Below are 24,394 nucleotides of genomic sequence, written 5' to 3' on the forward strand. Positions count from 1 at the left end.
CGCCTTTTCTTAGGGGTACGTGCCTTTTGTATATTTTTGGTTTAAAGGGGAACATTATCACAATTTCAAACTGGTTAAAAACAATAAAAATCAGTTCCCGGTCGCTTATTGTATTTTTCGAAGTTTGTTTCAAAATTTTACCGGTCCCGGAATATCCCTAAAGTGCCTTATTTTCGCTATCTTTGAAACCACTATCCATTTCCCTGTGACGTCACACAGTGCTGCCAATGTAAACAAACAACGGGAATACCACAGCAAGATATAGCGACATTAGCTCGGATTCAGACTCGGGTTTCAGCGGCTTAAGCGATTCAACAGATTACGCATGTATTGAAACGGATGGTTGGAGTATGAAAGTATTGAAGAAGAAACTGAAGCTATTGAGCGAATAGCTATTGACGCTATTCATAGCCATAGCATGGCCGAATAGCTGCATTAGCATCGCCGGTAAAATGTGCGGACCAAACGATTAGGATTTTCGCATCTTTTGACACTGGAGCAACTGAAATCTGTTGATTGGTAAGTGTTTGTTTCGCATTAAATGTGGGTGGAAGGAATCGTAATATAGTTACAAATGCATCTGCAGGTTATCCATACATAAATGGGTTGTACTTGTATAGCGCTTTTCTACCTTCAAGGTACTCAAAGCGCTTTGACACTACTTCCACATTTACCCATTCACACACACATTCACACACTGATGGAGGGAGTTGCCATGCAAGGCGCCAACCAGCACCCATCAGGAGCAAGGGTGAAGTGTCTTGCTCAGGACACAACGGACGTGACGAGGTTGGTACTAGGTGGGATTTGAACCAGGGACCCTCGGGTTGCGCACGGCCGCTCTCCCACTGCGCCACGCCGTCCCAGACATGGCACATCTCTGTGCCATGTCTGCTTTAGCACCGCCGGTAAATAGCATGTTAGCATCGATTAGCTGGCAGTCACGCCGCGACCAAATATGTCTGATTAGCACATAAGTCAACATCAACAAAACTCACCTTTGTGATTTCGTTGACTTTATCGTCGCAAATGCATCTGCAGGTTATCCATACATCTCTGTGCCATGTCTGTCATCGGCGGTAAATAGCATGTTAGCATCGATTAGCATAGCTTGTTAGCATCGATTAGCTGGCAGTCACGCCGCGACCAAATATGTCTGATTAGCACATAAGTCAACAACAAAACTCACCTTTGTGATTTCGTTGACTTTATGGTTGCAAATGCATCTGCAGGTTATCCATACATCTCTGTGCCATGTCTGCTTTAGCACCGCCGGTAAATAGCATGTTAGCATCGATTAGCTGGCAGTCACGCCGCGACGAAATATGTCTGATTAGCACATAAGTCAACATCAACAAAACTCACCTTTGTGATTTCGTTGACTTTATGGTCGCAAAGGCATCTGCAGGTTATCCATACATCTCTGTGCCATGTCTGTCATCGGCGGTAAATAGCATGTTAGCATTGATTAGCATAGCTTGTTAGCATCGATTAGCTGGCAGTCACGCCGCGACCAAATATGTCTGATTAGCACATAAGTCAACAACAAAACTCACCTTTGTGATTTCGTTGACTTTATGGTTGCAAATGCATCTGCAGGTTATCCATACATCTCTGTGCCATGTCTGCTTTAGCACCGCCGGTAAATAGCATGTTAGCTTCGATTAGCTGGCAGTCACGCCGCGACGAAATATGTCTGATTAGCACATAAGTCAACATCAACAAAACTCACCTTTGTGATTTCGTTGACTTTATCGTCGCAAATGCATCTGCAGGTTATCCATACATCTCTGTGCCATGTCTGTCATCGGCGGTAAATAGCATGTTAGCATTGATTAGCATAGCTTGTTAGCATCGATTAGCTGGCAGTCACGCCGCGACCAAATATGTCTGATTAGCACATAAGTCAACAACAAAACTCACCTTTGTGATTTCGTTGACTTTATGGTTGCAAATGCATCTGCAGGTTATCCATACATCTCTGTGCCATGTCTGCTTTAGCACCGCCGGTAAATAGCATGTTAGCATCGATTAGCTGGCAGTCACGCCGCGACAAAATATGTCTGATTAGCACATAAGTCAACAACAAAACTCACCTTTGTGATTTCGTTGACTTTATGGTCGCAAATGCATCTGCAGGTTATCCATACATCTCTGTGCCATGTCTGTCATCGCCGGTCAAATGTGGAGACACTCTGGCACATTCAATGGGGGTCTGGTGGCAGACACTTTGGCATCTTGGGGCCAGTGGTGCAACTTGAATCCCTCCCTGTTAGTGTTGTTACACCCTCCGACAACACACCGACGAGGCATGATGTCTCCAAGGTTCCAAAAAATAGAGGAAAAAACGGAAAATAACAGAGCTGAGACCCGGTGTTTGTAATGTGTTGAAAATGAAATTGGCGACTGTGTTACCTCGGCGACGTCACATTCTGACGTCATCCCCTCCAGAGCGATAAACAGAAAAGGCGTTTAATTCGCCAAAATTCACCCATTTAGAGTTCGGAAATCGGTTAAAAAATATAGATGGTCTTTTTTCTGCACCATCAAGGTATATATTGACGCTTACATAGGTCTGCTGATAATGTTCCCCTTTAAGCACAACAAACCATGTTCCCGACATCTACAAAGCAACTAGCTACCGGATGCCACCTACTGGTATGGAAGAGTATTACACGGTGTGACAGTCTCTCGCTGTCGAAATTTTGTCACATTTTTTTCATGTTTTCTCCTCTTTCAAACCGTTTAATTAAGTGTTTTTTTTCATCGTTTATTCTCTACAAAAAACCTTCCGTAAAGGAAAATAAATGTATGACGGATTGACGGACAGAAATACCCCTTTTTATATATATATAAAATATATATATATATATATATATATAGATAGATATATATTTATTTATTAAAGGTAAATTGAGCATATTGGCTATTTCTGGCAATTTATTGAAGTGTGTATCAAACTGGTAGCCCTTGGCATTAATCAGTACCCAAGAAATTGTTAGGAACTCGCATGTCTGCAGTTGTGTGTACCCGAGTATGCAAGAATCCAGGAGAGTTGAGTGAAGGCAAGAGGAATTTAATTCAGAACTCATAAAAAAAAACAAAAAAACATAAAGCAGTCGTGCAAAGTAACGTTCTCAACAAGATATTATCTTCGTGAAACATAAATAGGCAGTAGCTTGATTGACAGCAGGTGTGAACCGCTGCCAATCCACGAAAAGAGAAAAGCAACAGTGCTCGTGAATAAAACAGGAAATACAACAAAGTAAGAGCACTGAACAGGAAGTAAATACAAAAACAGGAAAATTAACAGAAATAAAGTGACGGATTGTCACAGAAATAGCTCTTGGTTTCAAAAAGGTTGCTGACCCCTGATCTAGAGATTTAAACCTTGAATAACAATAATACAAAATAATGACACATTTTAAATATTTTTTTGGAGCAAAATCCTTTGGGGTCCTTGGAACCAGCCTGAGTGGAGGCCTAAATGTATTTTTTTTTACACATATATTGTGTAAATCCCCTGCTTTACGGAGTTAAACGACCGAGTGTAGACCCGGCCCGAGTTCCCCTGCAGGTTCTGGGTGGACAAAACTATCTTTTTACTTCAAACGGTACGATTTGATTGTCCGTTTCCTTATCGGGGGAATTGCAGCAGCGATGGCAGTAAAGCCAACGACGTTGTCTGCAAATATATACGGTTCTCAGGAGGAAGGGATTATAGGGCAGAGGAAGGTGGTTTAGGACTTTCCTTTCTTCCTCGTGGGGTTCAAGCCTATAATAGTCTATAAACCCTGTCTACTTCATCTGGCTTCCCATCTCTTCTTCTTCTGCTCCCGGTCCATCCTCCAGGGAGCACCTGGCCTCCTATCTCGGAGGACTCGGCGGCCTGACAACCCGGCAGCTCTGTGTCCCTTAAAGGGGAACATTATCAGCAGACCTGTGTAAGCCTCAATATATACCTTGATGGTGCAGAAAAAAGACCATGTATTTTTTTAACCGATTTCCCAACTCTAAATGGGTGAATTTTGGCGAATTAAACGCCTTTCTGTTTATCGGTCATGTGGTGATGACGTCAGAATGTGACGTCGCCGAGGTAACACCCGCCATTTTCATTTTCAACACATTACAAACACCGGGTCTCAGCTCTGTTATTTTCCGTTTTTTCGACTATTTTTTGGAACCTTGGAGACATCATGCCTGGTGGGTGTGTTGTCGGAGGGTGTAACAACACTAACAGGGAGGGATTCAAGTTGCACCACTGGCCCCAAGATGCCAAAGTGTCTCCCGCCAGACCCCCGTTGAATGTGCCAGAGTGTCTCCACATTTGACCGGCGATGCTAAGACAGACATGGCACAGAGATGTATGGATAACCTGCAGATGCATTTGCAACCATTAAGTCAACGAAATGAGAATCAGCACCTCCAAGTCCGAGTCCATGGTTCTCGCCCGGAAAAGGGTGGAATGCCATCTCCGGGTCTGGGAGGAGACCCTGCCCCAAGTGGAGGAGTTCAAGTACCTAGGAGTCTTGTTCACGAGTTAGGGAAGAGTGGATGGTGAGATCGACAGGCGTATCGGTGCGGCGTCTTCAGTAATGCGGACGTTGTATCGATCCGTTGTGGTGAAGAAGGAGCTGAGCCGGAAGGCAAAGCTCTCAATTTACCGGTCGATCTACGTTCCCATCCTCACCTATGGTCATGAGCTTTGGGTCATGACCGAAAGGATAAGATCACGGGTACAAGTGGCCCAAATGAGTTTCCTTCTCTCCCTTAGAGATAGGGTGAGAAGCTCTGCCATCCGGGAGGAACTCAAAGTAAAGCCGCTGCTCCTCCACATGGAGAGGAGCCAGAGGAGGTGGTTCAGGCATCTGGTCAGGATGCTACCTGAACGCTTCCCTAGGGAGGTGTTTAGGGCACGTCCAACCGGTAGGAGGCCACGGGGAAGACCCAGGACACGTTGGGAAGACTATGTCTCCGGGCTGGCCTGGGAACGCCTCGGGATCCCCCGGGAAGAGCTAGATGAAGTGGCTGGGGAGAGGGAAGTCTGGGCTTCCCTGCTTAGGCTGTTGCCCCCGCGACCCGACCTCGGATAAGCAGAAGAAGATGGATGGATGGATGGAAGTCAACGAAATCACAAAGGTGAGTTTTGTTGATGTTGTTGACTTATGTGCTAATCAGACATATTTGGTCACGGCATGACTGCCAGCTAATCGATGCTAACATGCTATTTACGCTAGCTGTTTGTACATTTGAGACTAGATACCCACATTTAATGCGAAACAAACACTTACCAATCGACGGATTTAAGTTGCTCCAGTGTCACAAGATGCGAAAGTCCTGATCGTTTGGTCTGCGATGCTAATAAGGCAGCAATGCTATGGGCCACTTCATTAAGTACACCCACGCTATGGCCGAATAGCGTCAATAGCTATTTGCTCAATAGCTTTAATTTCTTCTTCAATTTCGTTTTCGCTATCTGCATCCATACTCCGACCATCTGTTTCAATACATGCGTAATCCGTTGAATCGCTTAAGCCGCTGAAATCCGAGTCTGAATCCGAGCTAATGTCGCTATATCTTGCTGTACTATCCGCCATGTTTGTTTACATTGGCAGCACTGTGTGACGTCACAGGGAAATGGATAGTGGTTTCGTAGACAGCGAAAATAAGGCACTTTAAAGCTTTATTTAGGGATATTCCGGGACCGGTAAAATTTTGAAAAAAAATACACAAGCCACTGGGAACTGATTTTTATTGTTTTTAACCCTTTTGAAATTGTGATAATGTTCCCCTTTAAGGCAGTGTTTCCCAACCCTTTTTTGCACCACAGACCGGTTTAATATAGGCCTTTTATTTCAGGGACCAGGTTTCCACTTGTACGGCAAGAATAATAACAGTAAAAAACAGTGGTCAAATCCAAATTCAATTTATATCTCATGACACACTATCTGTATGTAATATGGCTGTTAAATTGGTTTTGTGGCTCCAGACAGATTTGTTTTTTATATTTTTGGTCCAATATGGCTCTTTCATTATTTTGGGTTGCCGATCCCTGTTCTAGTGGGCCGGGCCAAAGTTGATTTGGAGAAAATGCAGTCCTTTTTAAATTATTTCATGTTTCTCTCCGACCCGGTAGCAAATGCCTCACGGACCGGTACCGGTCCCCGCACCGGTGGTTGCCTTAAGGCTGCAGACGGTGCAGCAGTTGCAGAAAGAGAAGTGAGACTCTCTCGGCTTGTGAAGCGGCCAAAATAGAGCTGATGGTCACGTACACGGAACGGCGTGGCGTGCATGCAGACACACATCCCTTCTGGATGTCTCCAGGACTATTCTTAGATGAGACACATGACAGTGAAACACTAGCCACCGTGCGCATCTTGCACCTGTCTGCATTGGGACCGAAGTAGGCCCACGTGAAAAGCCAGACTGCAGTCGGTGGCTCATTGCAATTCATACCGATGACCTACATTAGAGCTGCTTCTTCCCCGTAGCCTTAAAGCATGGTGTTTGGTCATTTTTTGGTCCTTTCGCTACCGTAATTTCTCAATGATTATGTACGGTATCCCGGTATTGGTATAGTACCGCGATACTAATGAATAATAATCGGTATGACCGGATTTCCTTGGATTGCTGCCGGGTATATAGTATGCGCCTGTCTAGAATTACTGCCGGGTCAAACTCGTTTTGCAAAATATTATTCTTATTAGCGCATGTCTCGAATTTCCACCGGGTCAAACTCGTCACGTCACGAGTGACACTTCATATGTACGTTGTGTCATGATCCGCTACCCGGATCATAGACTTTTGTGGATTTTTGAGTTTGTTTGTGCACTTCCTTATTTATCTGGTTAGCATTTGTTTCGTATTTGTTCCACCTGCTACTTTCGGTTGACGCGCACCTGTGTTTTGATTACTGCCTGTATTTAAGCCTGCCAGCTACCTCAGTTCAGCCTGGATCTTTTGTTTGCTGTATGCAACACTCGTGTTGGTATTTTCTACCAACCGAGCTATACCCTGTAAGCGGCATATCTCGGTTGGTAGAGCGGCCGTGCCAGCAACTTGAGGGTTGCAGGTTCGATCCCTGCTTACGCCTTCCAAGTCATCCTTATTTATCTGATTAGCATGGTTTTCGTATTTGTTCCACCTGCTACTTTCGGTTGACGCGCACCTGTGTTTTGATTACTGCCTGTATTTAAGCCTGCCAGCTACCTCAGTTCAGCCTGGATCTTTTGTTTGCTGTATGCAAAACTCGCGTTGGTATTTTCTACCAACCGAGGTATACTCTGTAAGCGGTGTAGCTCGGTTGGTAGAGCGGCCGTGCCAGCAACTTGAGGGTTGCAGGTTCGATCCCCGCTTACGCTTTCCAAATCATTCTTATTTATCTGATTAGCATGGTTTTCGTATTTGTTCCACCTGCTACTTTCAGTTGACGCGCACCTGTGTTTTTATTACTGCCTTTATTTAAGCCTGCCAGCTACCTCAGTTCAGCCTGGATCTTTTGTTGGCTGTATGCAACACTCACGTTGGTATTTTCTACCAACCGAGCTATACCCTGTAAGCGGTATAGCTCGGTTGGTAGAGCGGCCGTGCCAGCAACTTGAGGGTTGCAGGTTCGATGCCCACTTACGCCTTCCAAGTCATCCTTATTTATCTGATTAGCGTGGTTTTCGTATTTGTTCCACCTGCTACTTTCGGTTGACGCGCACCTGTGTTTTGATTACTGCCTGTATTTAAGCCTGCCAGCTACCTCAGTTCAGCCTGGATCTTTTGTTTGCTGTATGCAACACTCGCGTTGGTATTTTCTACCAACCAAGCTATACCCTGTAAGCGGCGTAGCTCGGTTGGTAGAGCGGCCGTGCCAGCAACTTGAGGGTCGCAGGTTCGATCCCCGCTTACGCCTTCCAACTCATCCTTATTTATCTAATTAGCATGGTTTTCGTATTTGTTCCACCTGCTACTTTCGGTTGACGAGCACCTGTGTTTTGATTACTGCCTGTATTTAAGCCTGCCAGCTAGCTCAGTTCAGCCTGGATCTTTTGTTTGCTGTATGCAACACTCGTGTTGGTATTTTCTACCAACCGAGCTATGCAGTGTAGCTCGGTTGGTAGAGCGGCCGTGCCAGCAACTTGAGGGTTGCAGGTTCGATCCCTGCTTACGCCTTCCAAGTCATCCTTATTTATCTGATTAGCATGGTTTTCGTATTTGTTCCACCTGCTACTTTCGGTTGACGAGCACCTGTGTTTTGATTACTGCCTGTATTTCAGCCTGCCAGCTACCTCAGTTCAGCCTGGATCTTTTGTTTGCTGTATGCAACACTCGTGTTGGTATTTTCTACCAACCGAGCTATACCCTGTAAGCGGCGTAGCTCGGTTGGTCGAGCGGCCGTGCCAGCAACTTGAGGGTTGCAGGTTCGATCCCTGCTTACGCCTTCCAAGTCATCCTTATTTATCTGATTAGCATGGTTTTCGTATTTGTTCCACCTGCTACTTTCGGTTGACGAGCACCTGTGTTTTGATTACTGCCTGTATTTAAGCCTGCCAGCTACCTCAGTTCAGCCTGGATCTTTTGTTTGCTGTATGCAACACTCGCGTTGGTATTTTCTACTTCTATGTCTAGACTTGCTTGGCGTGCGCTCGGCACGTCATTTTGGACTAATTTTAGCTTAGCTCCCCGTGCGTTCGGCACGCATTTTCTTCTGTCTCTTTTGTACTAATCTCCTACCTGCAATTCCTGTCCTTCTGGTCCATTTGCATCTTGTGGTGACAAAACGCGCATCCAGGATGCGAGCACCGCCTGACACCTTGGCTCAAAAAAGGTTGAAAAATATTGGTGTACAGGACTTTTGTGTAACTGTAATCCCTAGCCTGAGTCACACCTGTTTGTGTTGTCGGAAAAGCCGAATAATTCCATCACGGAGTGAGTCGTCCCCCTCTAGAGGCGGAGCTCTCGTCGCCATCGCGGTACCCAACCGACAGCTGCAGCTTCCGAAACGGAGCCAATCGAGTGCAAACGTAATCCACCCATGATTTGTCCGAGTGCAGCGAGCTCCAACGACACAGGTGGCATAATTGCATCGGGTATGGCGCCCTGCCTCCGGAGGCCGTATTTCGCAGCCCATATTTAAAAAGGCTCGCCGCAGATAAGCGTGTATGTGTTGCTTTTGCTGAAACGAGGTATTGTTTGTGCGGGTAATGCGCGTCTTAGTCAGCACACGCGGCTTATAAAAGTGGATCGGCGGTAATTGAGTCATATGGGGGCAAAACAGCAGAAGGGAGGGCGGGGCTAAATCGGGCGTAGCATCAATCAAAATGTATCACTGGTGTGCTTGTGTCGCAGAACTCTCACGCTCATTACACATTCAGAGCAGTGACAATATGTCGGCGGAATGCATAAAAGGTGTGACTTTGGCAATTTTCTCCTTCCCCGTCGCCCTTCGGACCAGATCGTGTGGGTAGTTAAAATGTTAATGATTTGGATCACTTTAATAATGTCAGCTCAGCGACGCTCATCAATCAAGCATTTATATGAAATCCCATAACGCTGACATGAATACAGACTCCATGCAAATTGGGTATTTTTCCGCCTCTCGTGTTTACACAGCATATAAAGTTCCCCGCAGCCTTGAAAACTTTGCTTTTTTTTATTTATTTTTTATTCCATGGCAGCTTCTCTGCCGGCGTTTCTTTTCAGGTCCTTCACTACTTTAAAATTGTTTTCTAACTGACAAGGCGACCATTTTTTTTCCCCCCCAGTGTCCTTTCAGCACACACAGCCCTGCAAAGCACACCAAGTCTTTGTTGTAAAAGCTGTGAAGATATTAGAGCAGTGGTCTATAATTGTTTTATTTTAGTAAATCAACATAAAAACACAAGATACACTTACATTTAATGCACCAACCCCCAAAAAAACCCTTTTTAATGACAAACCTTCTGACTGCCTGGCAACTACAGGCTCAAATAGAGGTGACGTGATTAACAACAGGTGCGCGAGTCCAAATAAATCAGGTGCATGACATGAGGACAAGGGAAAACTAATGTGTTGTCATGGAAATAAAGCAGGGAGTGAAAAAACAGGAACTGACAAAACCCAAACAGAACATAGCCAAACTAAACATGATCGCCAGGACATGTCACTATATAGTTACTTCTTTTTTTTATAAAATCTGTTGATCAACTTGACATGCATTTGCCCCTTTGAACTCTGCTTAGCAGAGTTCAAAGGGGCCAATTTATTTCAGGACAGAACAAATTGACAAAACTACAAAACCCGTTTCCAAATTAGATGGGAAATTGTGTTAAATTTTAATATAAACGGAATACAATGATTTGCAAATCATTTTCAACCCATATTCAGTTGAATATGCTACAAAGACAACATATTTGATGTTCAAATTCATAAACTTTATTTTTTGTTGTTGTTGTAAATAATAATTAATTTGGAATTTCATGGCTGCAACACGTGCCAAAGTAGTTGGGAAAGGGCATGTTCACCACTGTGTTACATCACCTTTTCTTTTAACAACACTCAATAAACGTTTGGGAACTGAGGAAAGTAATTGTTGAAGCTTTGAAAGTGGAATTCTTTCCCATTCTTGTTTTATGTAGAGCTTCAGTCCTTCAACAGACCGGGGTCTCCGCTGTCGTATTTTACGCTTCATAATGCGCCACACATTTTCCATGGGAGACAGGTCTGGACTGCAGGCGGGCCAGGAAAGTACCCGCACTCTTTTTTCACGAAGCCACGCAGTGGTTTGGCATTGTCTTGCTGATATAAGCAGGGGCGTCCATGAAAAAGACGGCGCTTAGATGGCAGCGTATGTTGTTCCAAAACCTGTATGTACCTTTCAGCATTAATGGTGCCTTCACAGATGTGTAAGTTACCCATGCCTTGGGCACTAATGCACCCCCATACCATCACACATGCTGGCTTTTCAACTTTGCGTCGATAACAGTCTGGATGGTTCATTTCCCCTTTGGTCACGATGTCGAATATTTCCAAAAACAATTTGAAATGTGGACTCGTCAGACCACAGAACACTTTTCCACTTTGCATCAGTCCATCTAAGATGATCCCGTGCCCAGAGAAGCCGGCGGCGTTTCTGGATGTTGTTGATAAATGGCTTTCGCTTTGCATAGTAGAGCTTTAACTTGCACTTACAAAGTAGCGACAAACTGTATTTAGTGACAGTGGAGTGATTTCTCCAGATTTTCTGAACCTTTTGATGATATTATGGAGCGTAGATGTTGAAATCCCTAAATTTCTTGCAATTGCACTTTGAGAAAGGTTGTTCTTAAACTGTTTGACTATTTGCTCACGCAGTTGTGGACAAAGGGGTGTACCTCGCCCCATCCTTTCTTGTGAAAGACTGAGCATTTCTTGGGAAGCTGTTTTTATAGCCAATCATGGCACCCACCTGTTCCCAATTAGCCTGTAGGATGTTCCAAATAAGTGTTTGATGAGCATTCTTCAACTTTATCAGTATTTATTGCCACCTTTCCCAACTTCTTTGTCACGTGTTGCTGGCATCAAATTCAAAAGTTAATGATTATTTGCAGGAAAAAAAAAAAGTTTATCAATTTGAACATCAAATATGTTGTCTTTGTAGCATATTCAACTGAATATGGGTTGAAAAGGATTTGCAAATCATTGTATTCTGTTTATATTTACATCTAACACAATTTCCCAACTCATATGGAAACAAGGTTTGTAAGACTTTTATAAGTATTTTAAAGTAATTTTGATAGTAGGCTATTATAGCTAATATAGACACTTACGTCATGTGTTGCCTTCATCATAACACTTGTACAAGTCTTTCAAAGTCATTTTGATAGTAGGCTATTATAGCTAATATAGACACATACATCATGTGTTGCCTTCATTATAACACTTATATAAGACTTTTAAAGTCATTTTGATAGTAGGCTATTATAGCTAATATAGACACTTACATCATGTGTTGCCTTCATTATAACACTTATATAAGACTTTCAAAGTCATTTTGATAGTAGGCTATTATAGCTAATATAGACACATACATCATGTGTTGCCTTCATTATAACACTTATATAAGACTTTTAAAGTCATTTTGATAGTAGGCTATTATAGCTAATATAGACACTTACATCATGTGTTGCCTTCATTATAACACTTATATAAGACTTTCAAAGTCATTTTGATAGTAGGCTATTATAGCTAATATAGACACTTACATCATGTGTTGCCTTCATTATAACACTTATATAAGACTTTTAAAGTAATTTTGATAGTAGGCTATTACATCTAATATAGACACTTACATCATGTGTTGCCTTCATTATAACACTTATATAAGACTTAAAGTCATTTTGATAGTAGGCTATTATAGCTAATATAGACACTTACATAATGTTTTGCCTTCACTTATATAAGACTTTTAAAGTCATTTTGATAGTAAGCTAAAATAGCTAATATAGACACTTACATCATGTGTTGCCTTCATTATAACACTTATATAAAGCTTTTAAAGTCATTTTTATAGTAGGCTAATATAGCTAATATAGACACTTACGTCATGTGTTGCCTTCATTAAAACACTTATATGAGAATTTTAAAGTCATTTTGATAGTAGGCTATAATAGCTGATATAGACACTTACATCATGTGTTGCCTTCAGTATAACACTTATATAAGACTTTTAAAGTCATTTTGATAGTAGGCTATTATAGCTAATATAGACACTTACATCATGTGTTGCCTTCATTATAACACTTATATAAGACTTTTAAAGTCATTTTGATAGTAGGCTATTGTAGCTAATATAGACACTTACATCATGTGTTGCCTTCATTATAACACTTATATAAGACTTTCAAAGTCATTTTGATAATAGGCTATTATAGCTAATATAGACACTTACATCATGTGTTGCCTTCATTATAACACTTATATAAGACTTTCAAAGTCATTTTGATAGTAGGCTATTATAGCAAATATAGACACTTACGTCATGAGTTGCCTTCATTATAACACTTATATAAGTCTTTTAAAGTCATTTTGATAGTAGGCTATTGTAGCTAATATAGACACTTACGACATGTGTTGCCTTCATTATAACACTTATATAAGTCTTTTAAAGTCATTTTGATAGTAGGCTATTACAACAAATATAGACACTTACATCATGAGTTGCAGGCGGTCTCCTTTAGCTCATCAACCCGAGGTCACCAGTTCGTTCTCTGGCCAGGTTTTGTCACCCAGGATGTCACGCTTCCTCCGAGACGGCGTAATCCAGACTCGTGGCTGCCGTGAGCAAGTAAATCGCTGGCTAATCTCCTCCTCCCGCGGCGCCGCACGAGCGCCGCGGGAATGTGTCGCGACGTTGCTTCTTACCCACCTTCATCCCGCCTGCCCGTGTCAGGTCAATTGGGGCTGGGCTCACTCATGGGGTCTGATGGCCCTAAAAGAGGTGATGCTGATTAAAGTCCGTAGTACAACACCAGCCCTCATCCATTCCTGATTAGAAGGTGATCGATAGCGGGATGTTGGGATGCCGTGTGCGGGGGGGGGCCGCGTCCGGGCGGTGGAGGGGGGGCGGTGACATTTGAGCGGGCGGGGATTACTCACTTGACCTTATCGCTGTGATTAGAATTCAGTTCCACCTTTAGCGAAGACGACCCCACCTTGGCCGCTGTGGACCGCTGGGAAATGTTCGAAACTTCACAGCCTGAGGCCGAAAGAGAAAGACTTTAGGGCCTCATCTACTAAGCCGCGATAGGACAGACGGACGTTCAGTTGGTTGGAAGTGCGGCGTGTTTATTGACATAGCATGTCTTTAAAATGCGTGTAGAACCGAACAAAAATAATCAAAGTAGCGACTTAAAAGCGAAGAATATACTCGCTCAGAAATGTCTGAATTGTTCGCAACAAAATGGCTTCCGATACCACCTAGCATGCACCACTGTTGCCCACAGGCGTGCTTACCAACACAATACTAATTGTCTACACCAGGGGTCACCAACCAGGTCGCCCGTAAGGACCAGATGAGTCGCCCGCTGGCCTGTTCTAAAAATAGCTCAAATAGCAGCACTTACCAGTGAGCTGCCTCAATTTTTTAAATTGTATTTATTTACTAGCAAGCTGGTCTCGATTTGCTGGACATTTTTAATTCTAAGAGAGACAAAACTCAAAAAGGATTTGAAAATCCAAGAAAATATTTTAAAGACTTGGTCTTCACTTGTTTAAATAAATGCATTTTTTTTTTTACTTTGCTTCTTATAACTTTCAGAAAGACAATTTTAGAGAAAAAAAACAACCTTAAAAATGATTTTAGGAATTTTTAAACACATATACCTTTTTTACCTTTTAAATTCTTTCCTGACAATTTAAATCAATGTTCAAGTATTTTTCTGCGATGAGGTGGTGACTTGTCCAGGGTGTACCCCGCCTTCCGCCCGATTGTAGCTGAGATAGGCGCCAGCACCCCCCGCGACCCCAAAAGGGAATAAGCGGTAGAAAATGGATGGATGGGTTCAAGTATTTTTTTTTTATTGTAAAGAATAATAAATACATTTTAATTTAATTCTTAATTTTAGCTTCTGTTTTTTCAACGAAGAGTATTTGTGAAAAAAATTCAAAAAAATTATTCTGGCAAATCTATAAAATCTGTAAAATCAAATTTAAATCTTATTTCAAAGTCTTTTGAATTTCTTTTAAAATTTTTGTTCTGGAAAATCTAGAAGAAATAATGATTTCCATCCATCCATTTTCTACCGCTTATTCCCTTTTGGGGTCGCGGGGGGCGCTGGCGCCTATCTCAGCTAAAATCGAGCGGAAGGCAGGGTGCACCCTGGACAAGTCGGCACCTCTTGTTAGAAATATAGCTTGGTCCAATTTGTTATATATTCTAACAAAGTGCAGATTGGATTTTAACTTATTTAAAACATGTCGTCAAATTTCTAAAATTAATCTTAATCTGGAAAAATGACTAATGATGTTCCATAAATAATTTTTTTTAAATTTTCAAAAAGATTCGAATTAGCTAGTTTTTCTCTTAATTTTTTTTCGGTTGAATTTTGAATTTTAAAGAGTCGAAATTGAAAATAAACTATGTTTCAAAATGTAATTGTTGTTTTTGCTGGACATTTTTAATTCTAAGAGAGACAAAACTCAAAAAGGATTTGAAAATCCAAGAAAATATTTGAAAGACTTGGTCTTCACTTGTTTAAATAATTCATTTATTTTTTTTACTTTGCTTCTTATAACTTTCAGAAAGACAATTTTAGGGAAAAAAACAACTTTAAAAATGATTTTAGGAATTTTTAAACACATATACCTTTTTACCTTTTAAATTCCTTCCTCTTGTTTCCTGACAATTTAAAGCAATGTTCAAGTTTTATTTTTGTTTTATTGTAAAGAATAAATACATTTTAATTTAATTCTTCATTTTAGCTTCTGTTTTTTCGACGAAGAATATTTGTGAAATATTTCTTGAAACTTATTATGATTAAAACTTTAAAAAAAATCTAAAAAATCCGTAGAATCAAATTTAAATCTTATTTCAGTCTTTTGAATTTCTTTTAAAATTTTTGTTACGGAAAATCTTGAAAAAATAATGATTTGTCTGTTAGAAATATAGCTTGGTCCAATTTGTTATATATTCTAAAAAAGTGCAGATTGGATTTTAACCTATTTAAAACATGTCATCAAAATTCTAAAATTTATCTTAATCAGGAAAAATTACTAATGACGTTCCATAAATTATTTTTTTTTAATTTTCAAAAAGATTCGAATTAGCTAGTTTTTCTCTTAATTTTTTTCGGTTGAATTTTGAATTTTAAAGAGTCGAAATTGAAAATGAACTATGTTTCAAAATTTAATTTTCGTTTTTGCTGGACATTTTTAATTCTAAGAGAGACAAAACTCAAATAGGATTTGAAAATCCCAGAAAAGATTTTAAAGACTTGGTCTGCACTTGTTTAAATAAATTCAATCATTTTTTTACTTTGCTTCTTATAACTTTCAGAAAGACAATTTTTGAGAAAAAAACAACCTTAATAATGATTTTAGGAATTTTTAAACACATATACCTTTTTACCTTTTAAATTCCTTCCTCTTGTTTCCTGACAATTTAAAGCAATGTTCAAGTTTTATTTTTGTTTTATTGTAAAGAATAAATACATTTTAATTTAATTCTTCATTTTAGCTTCTGTTTTTTCGACAAAGAATATTTGTGAAATATTTCTTGAAACTTATTATGATTAAAACTTTAAAAAAAATCTAAAAAAATCCGTAAAATCAAATTTAAATCTTATTTCAGTCTTTTGAATTTCTTTTCAAATTTTTGTTACGGGAAATCTTGAAAAAATAATGATTTGTCTGTTAGAAATATAGCTTGGTCCAATTTGTTATATATTCTAACAAAGTGCAGATTGGATTTTAACCTATTTAAAACATGTCATCAAAATTCTAAAATTTATCTTAATCAGGAAAAATTACTAATGACGTTCCATAAATTATTTTTTTTTAATTTTCAAAAAGATTCGAATTAGCTAGTTTTTCTCTTAATTTTTTTCGGTTGAATTTTGAATTTTAAAGAGTCGAAATTGAAAATGAACTATGTTTCAAAATTTAATTTTCATTTTTGCTGGACATTTTTAATTCTAAGAGAGACAAAACTCAAATAGGATTTGAAAATCCCAGAAAAGATTTTAAAGACTTGGTCTGCACTTCTTTAAATAAATTCAATCATTTTTTTTACTTTGCTTCTTATAACTTTCAGAAAGACAATTTTTGAGAAAAAAAACAACCTTAATAATGATTTTAGGAATTTTTAAACACATATACCTTTTTACCTTTTAAATTATTTCCTCTTCTTTCCTGACAATTTAAATCAATGTTCAAGTATATATTTTTTTATTGTAAAGAATAAATACATTTTTTTTAGTTTAAAATTAAAAAAAAAAAATTCTGGCAAATCTAGAAAATCCGTAGAATCAAATTTAAATCTTATTTCAAAGTCTTTTGAATTTCTTTTAAAATTTTGGTTCTGGAAAATCTAGAAGAAATAATCATTTGTCTTTGTTAGAAATATAGCTTGGTCCAATTTGTTATATATTCTAACAAAGTGCAGATTGGATTTTAACCTATTTAAAACATGTCATCAAAATTCTAAAATTAATCTTAATCAGGAAAATTACTACTGATGTTCCATTAATTCTTTTTTTAATTTTTTCAAAAAGATTCGAATTAGCTAGTTTTTCTCTTCATTTTTTTCGGTTGAATTTTGAATTTTAAAGAGTGGAAATTGAAGATAAACTATGTTTCAAATTTTTATTTAATTTTTTTTCCTGTTTTCTCCTCTTTTAAACCGTTCAATTAAGTGTTTTTTTCATCATTTATTCTCTACAAAAAATCTTCCGTAAAAGGACAAAAAATGTACGATGGAATGACCGACAGAAATAACCATTTTTTATATATATAGATTTATTTATTAAAGGTAAATTGAGCAAATTGGCTATTTCCGGCAATTTATTTAAGTGTGTATCAAACTGGTAGCCCTTGGCATTAATCAGTACCCAAGAAGTAGCTCTTAGTTTCAAAAAGGTTGCTGACCCCTGGTCTAAACACTCAAAGGTCGTTATAGTGTTCAAATGAAGCAACCCAGAGATATTATAGTTATCTAACCCTTCATATCTCTCAGAACCGAATTTGAGATGAATCCAACTAGAAAACAAACCCCCCCAGTGAGTTGGTATGATCTGATGTGGTCTGTGATGACATCATCAACCTCACAACTGCAGGAAGTACCTGAGTGACTCCGCCCCAAACATTTCTGAAGATGAGCTGCCACCACATGTAAGTACCTGGCAACACTTCCATTTTGTCATTTATCTGATGCAAAAATGAAACCAGTACTAGTTTTGCTTTGTAATGATGGAAGCGATACGTGAAGATAGGCGAATAATCTTCTTCAGAGCTGAAAATATTGTTGTGGTGTACCCTAGAGGTCAATACTGGAACTAGGACTGTTCAATCTCTACAGCAGGGGTCACCAACCTTTTTGAAACCAAGAGCTACTTCTTGCAAAGGGCTACCAGTTTGATACACACTTAAATAAATTGCCGGAAATAACCAATTGTGTTACAAAAGTATGGCAACTTACACAAATTGGATTTAAAAAAATGAAAAAATTACAAGTGTGACAAAACTATTATAAAAATTTTTCGCAGATATGATTTTACAATGTGATTAAAAAGTATAACAATTATTACTCGAGTTGGATTAAAAGTTTTGTTTTACAACTTTTAGCTAAAAGTATTCAAAAAAAAAAACGGCACCATTTTTAAATAGTACAAAAATATTTTAGTTTTGTGAAAATTGTCCTCTGCATTTGATCCATCACATGTTCACCCACTGGGAGGTGAGGGGAGCAGTGAGCAGCAGCGTGTGTGCCACGCTCGGGAATCATTATTAAAAAGTGTTGGGGTTTTTTTTTAACAAGTTTTATCAAAACGTATGAAAAAAACATTGCACAACTTTTAAAAAGTACGAAGAAAATGTTTCACAAGTTTGATTAAAAATGTATAAAAATACTTTCAGAAGTTTGATGTATAAAAATGATTTCACAAATTGTATTACAAAAGTATGGCAACTTACACAAATTTGATTGAAAAATATTAAGAAAAATACAAGTTTGATAAAACAATTTCAAAATAGTTTTTCAAATATGATTTAAAAATGTGATTTAAAAGTATAGCAATTATTGCACGAGTTGGATTAAAAGTTTTGTTTTACAAATGTTATCAAAAAAGTATTAAAAAACAACACAAAAGTAAAAAAAATAATAATAATAAAAAAAAAAGTTTGTTTTTTTTTTTGTGAAAATTTTACTCTGCAATTGACCCATCCCCATGTTCACCCTCTGGGAGGTGAGGGGAGCAGTGAGCAGCAGCATGTGCCACGCTCAGGAATCATTAAGAAGTGTTTTTGTTTTTTTGTTTTACAAGTTTTATCTAAAAGAATAAAAAAAAAACTGCACAACTTTTAAAAAGTAAAAAAAAATGTTTCGCAAGTTTGATTAAAAAAGTATAAAAATACTTTCAGAAGTTTGATGTATAAAAATGATTTCACAAATTGTATTACAAAAATATGGCAACTTACACAAATTTGATTGAACAATATTAGGAAAAATACAAGTTTGATAAAACAATTTAAAAATAGTTTTTCAAATATGATTTAAAAATGTGATTTAAAAGTATAACAATTATTGCACGTGTTGGATTAAAAGTTTTGTTTTACAAATTTTATCAAAAAAAGTATTAAAAAACAACACAAAAGTAAAAAAAAATAATAATAATAAAAAAAAAATTCAATAATTGTACTACAAAAATATGGCAACTTACACAAATTTGATTGAAAAATATTAAGAAAAATACAAGTTTGATAAAACAATTTAAAAATAGTTTTTAAATAGTTATTTATGATTTAAAAATGTGTTTTAAAAGTATAACAAGTATTGGATGTAATAGATTAAAAGTTTTGTTTTACAACTTTTATCAAAAAGTATTAAAAACTGCACAAATTTAGGAAAAAAAAAAAGTTCTGTTTTGTGAAAATTTTCCTTTGCATTTGACCCACCCCCATGTTCACCCTCTGGGAGGTGAGGGGAGCCGTGAGCAGCAGCGTGTGCGCCGCGCTCCGGAATCATTAAAAAGTTGTTTTGGTTTTTATAACGTTTTATTAAAAAGTATATATTAAAAAAAAATACAAATACATTAAAAAATGTTTCTCAAGTGTCATTAAAAAAGTATAAAAACACTTCCAGACGTTTGAAGTATAAAAATGATTTCACAAATTGTATTACAAAAGTATGGCAATTTACACAAATTGGATTAAAAAATGTGAAAAAAATTACAAGTTTGACAAAACTTTTATAAAAATTGTATCGCAAATATGATTTTACAATGTTACTAAAAAGTATAACAATTATTACTCGAGTCTGTTAAAAAGTTTTGTTTTACAACTTCTAGCTAAAATTATTAAAAAAAAAAAACGGCACAATTTTTAAATAGTACAAAAAATTTTTTGTTTTGTGAAAATTGTCCTCTGCATTTGATCCATCCCATGTTCACCCTCTGGGAGTTGAGGGGAGCAGTGAGCAGCAGCGTGTGCGCCACGCTCGGGAATCATTATTAAAAAGTGTTGTTTTTTTTAACAAGTTTTATCAAAAAGTATTAAAAAAAACACTCCACAACTTTTAAAAAGTATAAAGAAAATGTTTCGCAAGTTTGATTAAAAAAGTATAAAAATACTTCCAGAAGTTTGATGTATAAAAATGATTTCACAAATTGTATTACAAAAGTATGGCAACTTACACAAATTTGATTGAAAAATATTAAGAAAAATACAAGTTCGATAAAACAATTTAAAAATAGTTTTTCAAATATGATTTAAAAATGTGATTTAAAAGGTATAACAATTATTGCACGAGCTGGATTAAAAGTTTTGTTTTACAAATGTTATCAAAAAAGTATTAAAAAATAACACAAAAGAAAAATAATAATAAAAAAAAAAAAATAATTAAAAAAAAAGGTTTTTTTTTTTTTGTGAAAATTTTCCTCTGCAATTGACCCATCCCCATGTTCACCCTCTGGGAGGCAAGGGGAGCAGTGAGCAGCAGCATGTGCCACGCTCAGGAATCATTAAGAAGTGTTTTTTGTTTTTTGTTTTACAAGTTTTATCAAAAAAAAAATTAAAAAAAAAAAACTGCACAACTTTTAAAAAGTAAAAAAAAATGTTTCGCAGGTTTGATTAAAAAAGTATAAAAATACTTCCAGAAGTTTGATGTATAAAAATGATTTCACAAATCGCATTACAAAAGTATGGCAACATACACAAATTTGATTAAAAAATATAAAAAAAAATACAAGTTTGATAAAACAATTTAAAAATTGTTTGGCAAATATGATTTTTAAATGTGATTCAAAAGTATAACAATTATTGTACGAGTCAGATTAAAAGTAATGTTTTACAACTTTTAGCTAAAAGTATTAAAAAAACAACTGCACAAGTTTTAAAAAGTACAAACAAAATGTTTTGTTTTATGTTTTACTGTCTATCACCGCCTTAGTTGCTCTATGGAGCTTTTTCAAAAATGTATGAAAAATGGAAAAAGATGAGGGGGAAAAAATATAAAAAATATATTTTTTGTTTTAATATAGTTTCTGTAGGAGGACAAAAATGACACAAACCTCCATAATTGTTATAAAGCACCCTTTTTATATTAAACATGCTTCACTGATTTGAGTATTTGGCGAGTGCCGTTTTGTCCTAATTTTGGCGGTCCTTGAACTCACCGTAGTTTGTTTACATGTATAACTTTCTCCGACTTTCTAAGACGTGTTTTATGCCACTTCTTTTTCTGTCTCTTTTTGTCCACCAAACTTTGAACGTTTTGCATGAATGCACAAAGGTGAGTTTTGTTGATGTTATTGACTTGTGTGGAGTGCTAATCAGACATATTTGGTCACCGCAAGCTAATCGATGCTAACATGCTATTTAGGCTAGCTGTATGTACATATTGCATCATTATGCCTCATTTGTAGCTATATTTGATGTCATTTAGTTTCATTTAAGTCCTCTTAAATCAATTTATATCTCATGACACACTATCTGTATGTACTTTTTTGCGGCTCCGGACAGATTTGTTTTTGTATTTTTGGACCGATATGGCTTTTTTTTTCAACATTTAGGGTTGCCGACCCCTGTTCTAGACCAAAACAAAAAAGGGCAGCTCCTTACGATCAAAAGTATCGATAACTTGTTTATAGAAGTCTTCCTTATCTTTCTTCAGTTTTAAAAGTCTCTCTGTCTTGATGGAGAGCTTTCTTTATTACTTCCTGCTTTGATTGAAAGTCCAGTTTAGAAAACTGTTTTTATTTTAGATATGTAATCCTCCATGTTAAAAGTGCAAGCGAGAGGAAAAAATAAACGATCGCTGCTCACTCTTGCTGCTTGTTGTCACTTCTTCTGCAGTCGAGTAGTCGCAAGAAAGATCACTAGCGCCCTCTATCACCAGGAGGCGGGAGTCATTTAATGACTCATGTTTGACACACGCAGCTACGGTATATTAATAAAACTTAGCTTGTTACTGTTCTTTTTAGCATATTCAATAGCTTGGCTCTTAAATCCTACTGAATAGCTCTTAATCTTCTTCCCTTTGTGCGATTTCAAATGATTGAAATCAGCCTCCTCCGTTTTGAAAATGAAGACAGGTGACGTGACGAGTTTGACCCGGTGGAAATTCTAGGCATACGCTAAGTATTTTGCGAAACGAGTTTGACCCGGCGGAAATTCTAAACATGCGCTAATAAAAAATAATATTTTGCGAAACGAGTTTGAGCCCGCAGTAATGCTAAGCATGCGCTAATTATTTTGCAAAACGAGTTTGACCCGGCAGTAATTCTAGGCAGGCGCATACTATATACCCGGCGGCAATTCAAGGAAATACGGTACTTTTCATTTACAATTGAAGTTAAAAAGTGGCTTTGGAGCAATCAAAGCTCCTCACACGGTCAATAAGGTGGACACTATGTTTGGCAGATCAACTTAATGTGTATTATTTTTATCCATGACAGCATTTTTGTTGTAAATTGTGAGGTGTGTGTGTTAAAATTGTGGTTGTTTTTACAAATGATGAAAGATGTGAACAAGAGCATGTGTGATGATGTACATGAGGTGTGGTTGTATTGTATATTAAATATGTGTCCATGAAAGGGCATTTTATCACTTTTCTTAATTTGATGACGTCATATGGTATGATTTTATTGTCATAACTTTATTGCACGATTTTTGTATCGCTTTAATTTATGTATCCAGGGACTGCAGATGAAAATGAGCTATTTAGCTATAATCTGGTACAGAACATATCTGTCTTTGATCTTAATGTTTCTGTGCATTGTCCTTTCGAATAAAGACTAAACTAAATTAAAGCTGCAAGCAGCGATGGACGGGACCGACTTTTGCTGGTGTTTCCTGCCTTTACCCATTCAACATATCTTACCTGCACATTACCTACCTTCCCTGCATCCTAGGGTCACACTGGTGCTCCTTTATTCCACCCATACACGCTGGTGCTTACTGCCATCACCCAGACAACATATATCTTTACCTGCACATTACCTACCTTCTCTGTATCCTGGAGCCAAACTGGTGCCTCCTTCTTTCACCAAGTCAACATATCTTTACCTGCACTTTACCTACCTTCCCTGCATCCTGGGGTCACACTGGTGCTCCTTTTTTCCACCCATACATGCTGGTGCTTCCTGCCATCACCCAGACAACATATCTTTACCTGCACATTACCTACCTTCTCTGTATCCCGGTGTCAAACTGGTGCCTCTTTCTTTCACCCAGTCAACATATCTTTACCTGCACAGTACCTACCTTCTCTGCATTGTGTGGTCACGCTGGTGCTTCCTGCTTTTAAACGGCAGCAGCACAGCAGCATCAGCGCAGCAGTTCTCTGAAGGCTCGTAAAATCATAACCAGAGCAGTTAGAAAAACTCTTTCGTCAACTTTTAATCAAAAGGGTTCAATCTCTATCCTGTGGTAGTTTGAAGCCGACACAACAAACGCGCTCATAGGAGATCGTGTTTGAAAAAAGGTGACGGGTTTTTACAAAACTTTTGTTTTGAAGGGGTAATTGCCAACTTCCTGTTGATTTTTGCTGAAGGATGTCACTGAATGAAATGTAGGACCAAGTGAGACCTACATAGAGGTTTTTGTTTCATGTCTCTAAGACATTCCTACAGGAAGTTACAAGCCGTTTTGTCTGTGTTTTCTACCTAGGATACGTTTTTATTGTGGTTTATTCCTAGGGGGCGCTAGAGCGCAATTTCGAGTTTTGGGGTTTGTTTGTTTGTGTTTATTAGATTGCACTTTTCACCAGTCCTGATGTGTGTCCAGCTTGGTGAGTTTTGAAGCATTTTAAGGGGGTCAAAATACAGCTCAAAAAGGCAAAAATTACATTTTTAGGAAACTTTTGTTTTGAAGGGTTTTTTCCCAACTTCCTGTGGATTTTTGCTGAAGGATGTAAGTGTATGAAATCTAGGTCTAAGTCAGACCTACATAGAAGTTTTGTTTCCAGGCTCTATGACATTCCTAACGGAAGTTACAAGGAGTTTTGTCTGTGTTTTTTCCTAGGGGGCGCTAGAGCGCAGTTTTGAGTTTTGGGGTTTGGTTTTTTATTAAATGCCAATTTTTGCTAGTCCTGATGTGTGTGTAAAATTTGGTGAGTTTTGAAGCATGTTAAGGGGGTCAAATTACAGCTTAAAAAGGCAAAAAAAAAAAAAATTTAGGAAACTTTTGTTTTGAAGGGGTTTTTGCCAACTTCCTGTGGATTTTGCTGAAGGACATA

General features: G+C 37.9%; 1 protein-coding gene across 1 annotated transcript in view; it reads left to right on the plus strand.

Moving 5' to 3' along the window:
• The window catches only part of schip1 (schwannomin interacting protein 1), an 845,783-nt gene that overhangs the window by 557,904 nt on the left and 263,485 nt on the right, over positions 1 to 24,394 (plus strand). The gene's annotated exons all lie outside the window — the stretch shown is intronic.

Source organism: Nerophis ophidion, linkage group LG18 (assembly GCF_033978795.1).
Source record: "Nerophis ophidion isolate RoL-2023_Sa linkage group LG18, RoL_Noph_v1.0, whole genome shotgun sequence".
Lineage (NCBI taxonomy): Eukaryota > Metazoa > Chordata > Actinopteri > Syngnathiformes > Syngnathidae > Nerophis > Nerophis ophidion.